The sequence below is a fragment of the Puma concolor genome, chromosome C1 (genome assembly GCF_028749965.1).
Source record: "Puma concolor isolate L17-30 chromosome C1, mPumCon1.1.hap2, whole genome shotgun sequence".
Taxonomy (NCBI): Eukaryota; Metazoa; Chordata; class Mammalia; order Carnivora; family Felidae; genus Puma; species Puma concolor.
The window spans coordinates 137,674,806-137,682,845 of NC_141674.1; the positions used below are offsets into that span (position 1 = coordinate 137,674,806).

The 8,040-nt window shown below is 35.9% G+C and overlaps 1 non-coding gene across 1 annotated transcript; it reads left to right on the forward strand.

The window, feature by feature from the left end:
• Positions 1 to 7,684: 7,684 nt before the first annotated feature.
• LOC112849077 (U6 spliceosomal RNA) lies at positions 7,685 to 7,788 on the forward strand. The gene has a single exon (XR_003222524.1). It is a non-coding gene; the product is annotated as a U6 spliceosomal RNA (small nuclear RNA).
• The last annotated feature ends 252 nt before the right edge of the window (positions 7,789 to 8,040 follow it).

Genomic DNA, 8,040 nt, shown 5'->3' on the forward strand with positions numbered 1-8,040 from the left:
AATAAACATAATAAACAAAATAATATTTAAACATTTAAAAATAATATTTTAAAGTCAGAATTCTTATGACTCAGATCTTTGGGCATGTAATTCTTTCTGATGTAGACCATGACTTTCAGAAAGCTGTAATTTTTGCATTGTCATCTAAAGACTCATACAGCCTAGTCTGCAGTAAGACTAGTGCTCCATATAAACCTGGTTTATGTTCAACTTTCCAAATTGTAAGGGAGTATAACTTAGCAATTATATATATTTATGCTCCAGTTAGCAAAATAGATGTATCCTGAAAATAATTTGTATAAATTTGCTTTCATCTACACCAGTGAGATTACCTGTCTAAAGGACCCTATTAATAATTGGAAGGATAGTTTTCTATACATTTGGATTTGTACAGATTATATGCAGATGTAGCCAGCAAGACAGCAGTTCTGCCTTTGACTTTAACCTAACAAAGTCTATTGTGAAGAGGGAAATACTGTTTTTGTGATATCAGTTCTTTTCAGAATTGTTCAGGGCAATGTTTACATCATGAGGCTATATCTGGTTAGACCTATTGAACCAGAACTTCCAGGAGCGGGGAGCAGACATCTGTACTGTAAAATCATGCCCAGGAGGTCTTGAGTAATCAATCAGATTTGAAATCACTGTTTTGGCCTATTATATTTTCAGACTTGAAAAGCTGGCCCCCTCCCAAGGAGTCTATTTCATCTTTGTATAGAGTTTTCTAATTCTTTTACGCACCCCTTACGCCAACCTGAGTCAAATGCTTTCTTTGCAGGCACAAGAAAAGGGAGACTGTGAAGAGGAAAGCAGAATGGCCACACTGTTGCCATTTCCATAACCTTCTATATTAATGTTATGTCAGCCATTGACTCTTTCCTCACTCATCGCTGCATTAAAATGTCTCGCTCACCTTAATGTCCCCAGCCCTTTACCTGGCACATCTTAGGTGCTCAGCATTTGTGTTGCTTACAAAAATATAATTAATGAGGGCATGATCCAAGTTCAGCTGTAAGAAACTCTCACCGGCCACCCAGTTTTTGTCTTCTTTTCCTTTAACCCAGTTGCTTCTTAATTTTTAAAGATAAATTTATCTTGTTTCTCTTTAGGTTCCTCGGTAACATTTTGCTTTCTTCTCCCAACTCCACTTCTGGTGTCTCTCCATAGCCCCCATTTCTTAATGATTCCCTTCTTGATCTTCTCTCACAGGCACAGCCAATCGATCCTTCATCCCGTCCTCAACTTCCCAGAAGACTATGAGTCCTTAGAGTATAGGAGCTCCCTGATGCTGCTCCCAGACCGTGACCCATGCTGGCAAAGCTTCTGCTCCCATGTGGCTGCATGTTTCATGAGGAGAGCTACTAAAATGCAGGCAAGCACAAAGTCTTAATTGCTTGCTAGTGGGCACTCAGCCAACATGCTGTTAGCAGAATGAAACCCAATCTTAAAGAAAAAGTGCTGAACCCCTGCTCTGGATCACCCAGCCCCATATGGAATGCACGTGTTTTTGGAGGAGATTTAGGCATGAAGATCTTTTTTTCCACTCTTTTGCATGGGGCTGTCAATCTATGGGTTGCTAAAACATTTTATTCTTAATGTAATAACCCTGTCTGCAGACAACTTTAAGAAGCAACTCTGTACTTCCTCTCCCAACTTATGACATGGGAAATTAATATATTCTCAAATTTGTGTTCCTTTCTGCAAACATTAGTTTCAGTGTTCTTTGCAACAAAGTTGTTACTTTTAAGAATGTCTACATTGACATTTTGAGATTGTCACTGCCTGGTTCTGATGATTTGACAAATATTTAGTCTTTGCTAATTAATCTCTCTAAAACTCAGTTTACTTATCTTTATAATGAAAAAATATATATTAATACCTTCCTGTTATGGTGCTTGTGACGATTCCATGAGATTAAAACTCTTGCCAGTGCCTGGGACAAAGAAAATGTCCAGTAAATGTTGTCTGTTAATATTGTTAGTAAAAATAATAGTCTAGTTGGGGTGCCTGGGTGGCTCAGTTGGTTAGACGACCAACTTCAGCTCAGATCATGATCTCACTGTTCGTGAGTTCGAGCCCCGCATTGGGCTCTGTGCTGACAGCTCAGAGTCTGGAGACTGCTTTGGATTCTGTGTCTCCCCCCCTCTCCACCTCTCCCCTGCTCACACTCTGTGTCTGTCTCTCAATAATAAATAAACATTAATTTTTTTTAAATAATAGTCTAATAGTTTTCTCATTGTAAAAGCAGCTCAATATATAACATAAAATATTAACACATGCATTTTGGTGTTTGGGGCTTCAGCCTTTTTTTGTTTTGTTTTGTTTTATTTTGTTTTGTTTTGTTTTATTGTTCATGTCCAGGATTACATTTTGATATATTCTTACTGTGTCCTTTTTTCTAAAGAGATTAAAAACCTTTCTTCTCATTACAAGTAACAAAAAACAGGCAAGGAAGATAAAGAGAAATAATGGTCCCTAGACTTCCCCTTTAAATTTTAATATCACAATGTTAGGCTCCGAACCTTTCGTTCTGTATTCCTCTCTAAATCCTAGAATACTGCAAATTTCCCATCACTGTTAAATGATTAAGATGAGGTCAGTATGAACTTTATTAAGTCCTATAGTACTTCAGAATATGGGACATTCAAATTAATGGCTAAAACTTAGACAGTAAAGGTAAATTTGCCTTTCCATTTGAATAACATTTCCTTCCCCAATGCTTATAATAATCCTTTGTCACACATGGGTCTGGAAAGGATTGTTCTGAATGACCCAGAGCTGTACCACCAGTATCAAGGTCCTCATTCACATCTTTCTTAGGTGTTTTAGAATGCCTTAATGAGAATAGGATACCTGGTAGACCACTTTTATATTCCAGATAATGCTGCTAGGGTAGCATTAAGATTATACTCTTCCTAGGATGTGTTTTCCATGTGCTATAATACTAAATTACAACTCCAGAGAAGGAATGCCAGTGGTTTCTGTTGTCAGTTTCTATAATATTAATCTATTTGTTGACATATCAGTTTCTAGCACAGAAAGACCTCATCCCAGAACTCTCATTAATATCAGCAATTTATACATATAAGTACTACATCCAACATTAAAAATTACCTTTGTCATTTCCTTGGTAAACATTAAGAGCCAGATTTGATGAGAAAGACATCATCCATATGGTAATTTGATATCTTTGAAAATCAGGGTAGGCCATTTAAATTGCTAAGTTCAATAAAATGCCATTAAAGATATTTTATTCCCTTTCTCCCCAACCAATTCTGAACCCAGGAAAGGGTTACCAAGAAAGCTTGAATAGTGTCTTGTTTAACTTTAAATCAGATATGGCTCCATTTATTTCTTCAAAAAATGGTAAGAATTAATTAATATTAATCTATAATCACATTGATGGAAAAATTAATGGAAATTTTAATAAAAATATAACCTTAACAGGATTTGAAGTTGTCCTTTAGAATACAAAGCCAACACTTTATCCACCAAGCAACTGGTCCTCTGCTACCAGCCGATGAAATTATAAAAATCAACTGCAGGATGATTCTTCTTTTGTTCTCTATGCAAAAAGAAACATTTTTGCAAACTACAAAAAAAAAAAAAGACATTAAAAATTAAAATCAGCATAGAAATTGACCAAGCCTATTCAATGTAGAATGTATATTTATTTGGGGAATTGAGGTGATTGTTCATCCAAACAAATCTTATTCTTTCTCCTAACCCATCAGGGCTTTGGTTTATATTTTTTACACTTTAGTTTCCAAGAAGACTGGATAATCCTAAATAAACAGGTCAAATTATGTTGGATAACTGAAGTCCAGAGAACTATAAAATGACAGCTTAGTCTTTGGCACATTAAATAATTTTGAATAAGGAGAAATGACATATATTCCGAAAATTGGTTCAATATTAAAATTATAATGTTAAACAAGTATTTCCTGAATATAGTCATACTAATTTTCTCTATTTACTAAATGCTGTATAGTACTGAGCCAGCTAACCCATACATAGTGGTCACTTACTAGGAACCTACAGATGAGTGAAAGTTTTACTTTTCACTATTTGTTGAATATTTGTAACATTAGATACTGTATTATTAAAAATAATACAATGGTATCTAAAATATAGACTATTATTTTTGCCATTGTATTTATTTAGTTCTTACCAATATTTCGGTGCCAATACTGAAAGTTAAAAGCTACTTTTTCTGGCATTATATCATTCAGAGATCCATAGCAGAAGGCACTTCTTCATAGCTACAGAATTACAGAAAAATAGCTTTATAGCAATAACTTTAAAGCAAACAAAATATCCTGAAATCCTTTTTAAATTATCAAAGAAAGAACTAAGATGAGAAAAACATAATAATGAGTACACTTTGATTATATTCTAGCAATTTGAAAATTGATAATTTATGTATATATGGTTACTCTCTGAAAAGCCTAATTTTCGATTAACTAAGACAATGAATCCCTGACTACACCTAATGACAGAATTGACAGTTCTAGCATGATAATTAGACCCGCTGGTGGACAGCCAAAGTGAAGCAGAAGCAAAGATTCTGACTTCTTTTCTGTTTATTTTTACAATTCAAGTCATGTTTACAATCAGTGATGTGGTAAATAATCTTGTCTTATTCTTCCTTTCAACTACCTGATTTCTTGGAAACAGTGTCTTTATTCCAAAAGCATAAGGAGATGAGAAATGAAACTGAAAATCCCACTGATTTTAGAAGGGAGCAGCTTTTGTCATGAAGGATTCCTCAGTTTAAATATTTTCCCTAACATTAGGCAGGGATTCACCTAGAGCTGGAGGCCTCCAGGAAGTCTGTGACCCAATGGAGACTTCTAGGAGCCAATTCCCCTCCTCAATAAACACTCTTAAATATACCCCCTTATAGGGGCACCTGGGTGGCTCAGTCGGTTAAGTGTCCGACGTCAGCTCAGATCATGATCTCGTGGCTCATAAGTTTGAGCACCGAGTCAGGCTCTGTGCTCACAGCCCAGAGAGTGTGGAGCCTGCTTCAGATTCTTTGTCTCCTTCTCTCTCTGCCCCTCTCCTGCTCACGTGCTCTCTCCCTCTTTCTCTCTCTCTCTCTCTCTCAAAAAAAAAACCAAACATTAAACATTTTTTTAATGTCCCCCTGTATTATTTGACTCAATATTTCTCATTTTATTTTCTTGCTGTCAATATAAAATGTGTGAAATAATACTGCAGATACAAAATTCCTACCTACTCTAGCCATTACTGAAGGTAGAACGGAACAAACGAATAAACATAAATGAAGTATACTCTGAGAAAAAAAATGTACATCTTCTATCTGGAGACTGATTAAACTCTGATATTGACAAAGCCAAGCCACATAATTTAATCAGTTCAAAGAGTATGTGTGTGTTCAAGAGTTCATTCCCTGCGAAGAGACATTGTTGGTTGTCACAACTCTCTGGGGTTTGGGTACTGGCTTCTAGTCAATAGAGGTCAACAATACCGTTAAACATCCTGCAGTACACAGGAGAGCCCCACACAAGAATGATCCAACAAAAAAGATCAATACCACTGAGGCTAGAAACCCTGCCTCGGACCTAGTGAAATTTGGCTAAATCCCACTTAATGTAAGTCATCTTCAATTTTCCATCCCATTTATTTTTCTCCTAGATTCAAATGAATCAAAGAATATATGGTACAATATACTTCTCTGAAATGAAAGAACTTATGCACTGCTTATTTTGAATGTAAGATTGCTGTGCCTAAGAGTACACAAAAATAACAGGAAGAGTTGTTCAGTGTTTGCTACTGTCAGCACTCGACCACAGATACCCCATCTGGTGCAGTCTGATATGGATAATAACGGTGGAGTGTTCTTGCTGTCTTGACTGTAGTCATTACTGTGATGTTATTTTAGGACTAAGTAGTGTTTGCCCATTGGACCATAAAAGTGTGTCATGTAAATACAGGTTTTAGAACACACAATAGTCTGTCCATGTGTAGAAATATGCGCAGAAAAACACCTCATAAAATGCTTTTTAATAGTATTTGTTGGGCATGTGAAGTAATTCCTTTTCAAAGTGAAATCGCTTGGAAAAAAGGGGGCTCCTCTTTTCAAAGACCCCGTAAGTAATTATGCTGCATTATACATCATTCATATGTCAATGCAAATTTTGTTTTTAAATGGAAGGAGTTTTGAATGACACAGTACCAAGCAAATGTCCAACATTAACCAAACCTTTTATTTATTTATTTATTCTCACCTGACTTGCTCTTTGAAATTGAATTGGGGGTAGGGGGTTAGTATTTATGTCGCCAGCAACCTCATATTTGACACACCATCCTAGAATTAAATTCTGAACACCAAAATATCTCACAGGAAAGAAATTACAAATGACAACAACCTTCAAAAATATCCTTAACTACAGTTGAGGCACTTTGCTCAGTAGGTATTATACTTATGTTGACAGTAAAAACTAAAATGGGAAATCTAAAGGGCCAAAATAGTATTTAGAAATTCTATACTTTGAATCATACATAGAGTTGTATACTTAGAAGTGTTGTGATTATGTTGCTGGAAATATATACTGTGTTGAGCTTTTTCCTCCATCCCTTAACAATGATGAACATTTTCTTATTGAGATCAATTTATAATAATGACAGTTAGAGAGTAAAATTTATAGTTATATAAAATGAAACTGTCCAGATTGGACGGAGTGACTTGATGATACACAGAACAATCAGAGTTATTAAAATGGTGGGTCGCCTGTAGACCCTCAGATGCTTCTCAAAACAAATCATCTTGACAGGAAGAAAATCTTACAAAATGAAGCTTATGTGCCTTCTGCTATTTACAGACATGTTAAACTCGAGGAACAACTCTAGAGAATTATTGGAATGTGATTCTTCAAAAATAAAATGCCAAATATTTGCGAATGCTGTATTCTACTCAGATTTTATTTAATTCCAATATTTTAAGAAATGTGCGTGGAAGAGATATAGACAGATGATAGACGATAGATAGATAGATAGATAATAGATAGACAGGACGTTTTGATTTTTTTCCGAATTCCCTCCATCATTTATTTTTTTTTAACGTTTTATTTATTTTTGAGACAGGGAGAGACAGAGCATGAACAGGGGAGGGTCAGAGAGAGGGAGACACAGAATCTGAAACAGGCTCCAGGCTCTGAGCTGTCAGCACAGAGCCCGACGCGGGGCTCGAACTCACGGACCACGAGATCATGACCTGAGCTGAAGTTTAACCAACTGAGCCACCCAGGCGCCCCTCCCTCCATAATTTAAAAGATAGTTAAACCTATTCTAGTAAGAGTCAGTTTTACATTTGACTTCATTAACAAATATTTAGGTCAAACCAGCAACAGCTTCAAATTCATTCCTCAGTTCTCTTCTGTAAGTTTCTAAATTGAAAAGAAAAAGGGATAAAAATATCATTTTATCTTTGCAGTGACATATTCCTAGTTTTAAAAAACATTGACCAGTTTCATCCATTTGTATAAAATGCCAAAATTTCAGTTCTTTGACACTGCCACACAAGAAAATATCACTATAAGAATTTGACCTGAGACTTATTCAATAATATGATAGTTTACATGTCTCTGAATGGATCCTCCATTAAAGAAAAATAGCAACCAGTGAGAGCTGAGGTGGTGAATTCTAAAGCAAGACTGTTGTGCTCACTTCGGCAGCACATATACCGAAATTGGAAAGATGCAGAGATTAGCATGGCCCCTGTGCAAGGGTGACATGCTAAAGCAAGACTGTCGCATTGAATTTTCAGGCTGCAGGGTACTGCCTGTGCATCCTTAGACAAGTTAAGTAATGACCTGTGGTTGAGTTTCCTCATCTCTAAGTGGTGATAATAAGAGTCACTTCCTCATAGGATTTTACAAGGGTTAAATGCTTCAATATGCATAAAGACTTTAAAACAGTGTCCCACGTATAGTAACGCTGTGTAAGAATTACCTATTTTTGAAAATATCTTTAAGATTCTTTCTTCACTTGAAGAATAACTGTATGAGCCTTGAC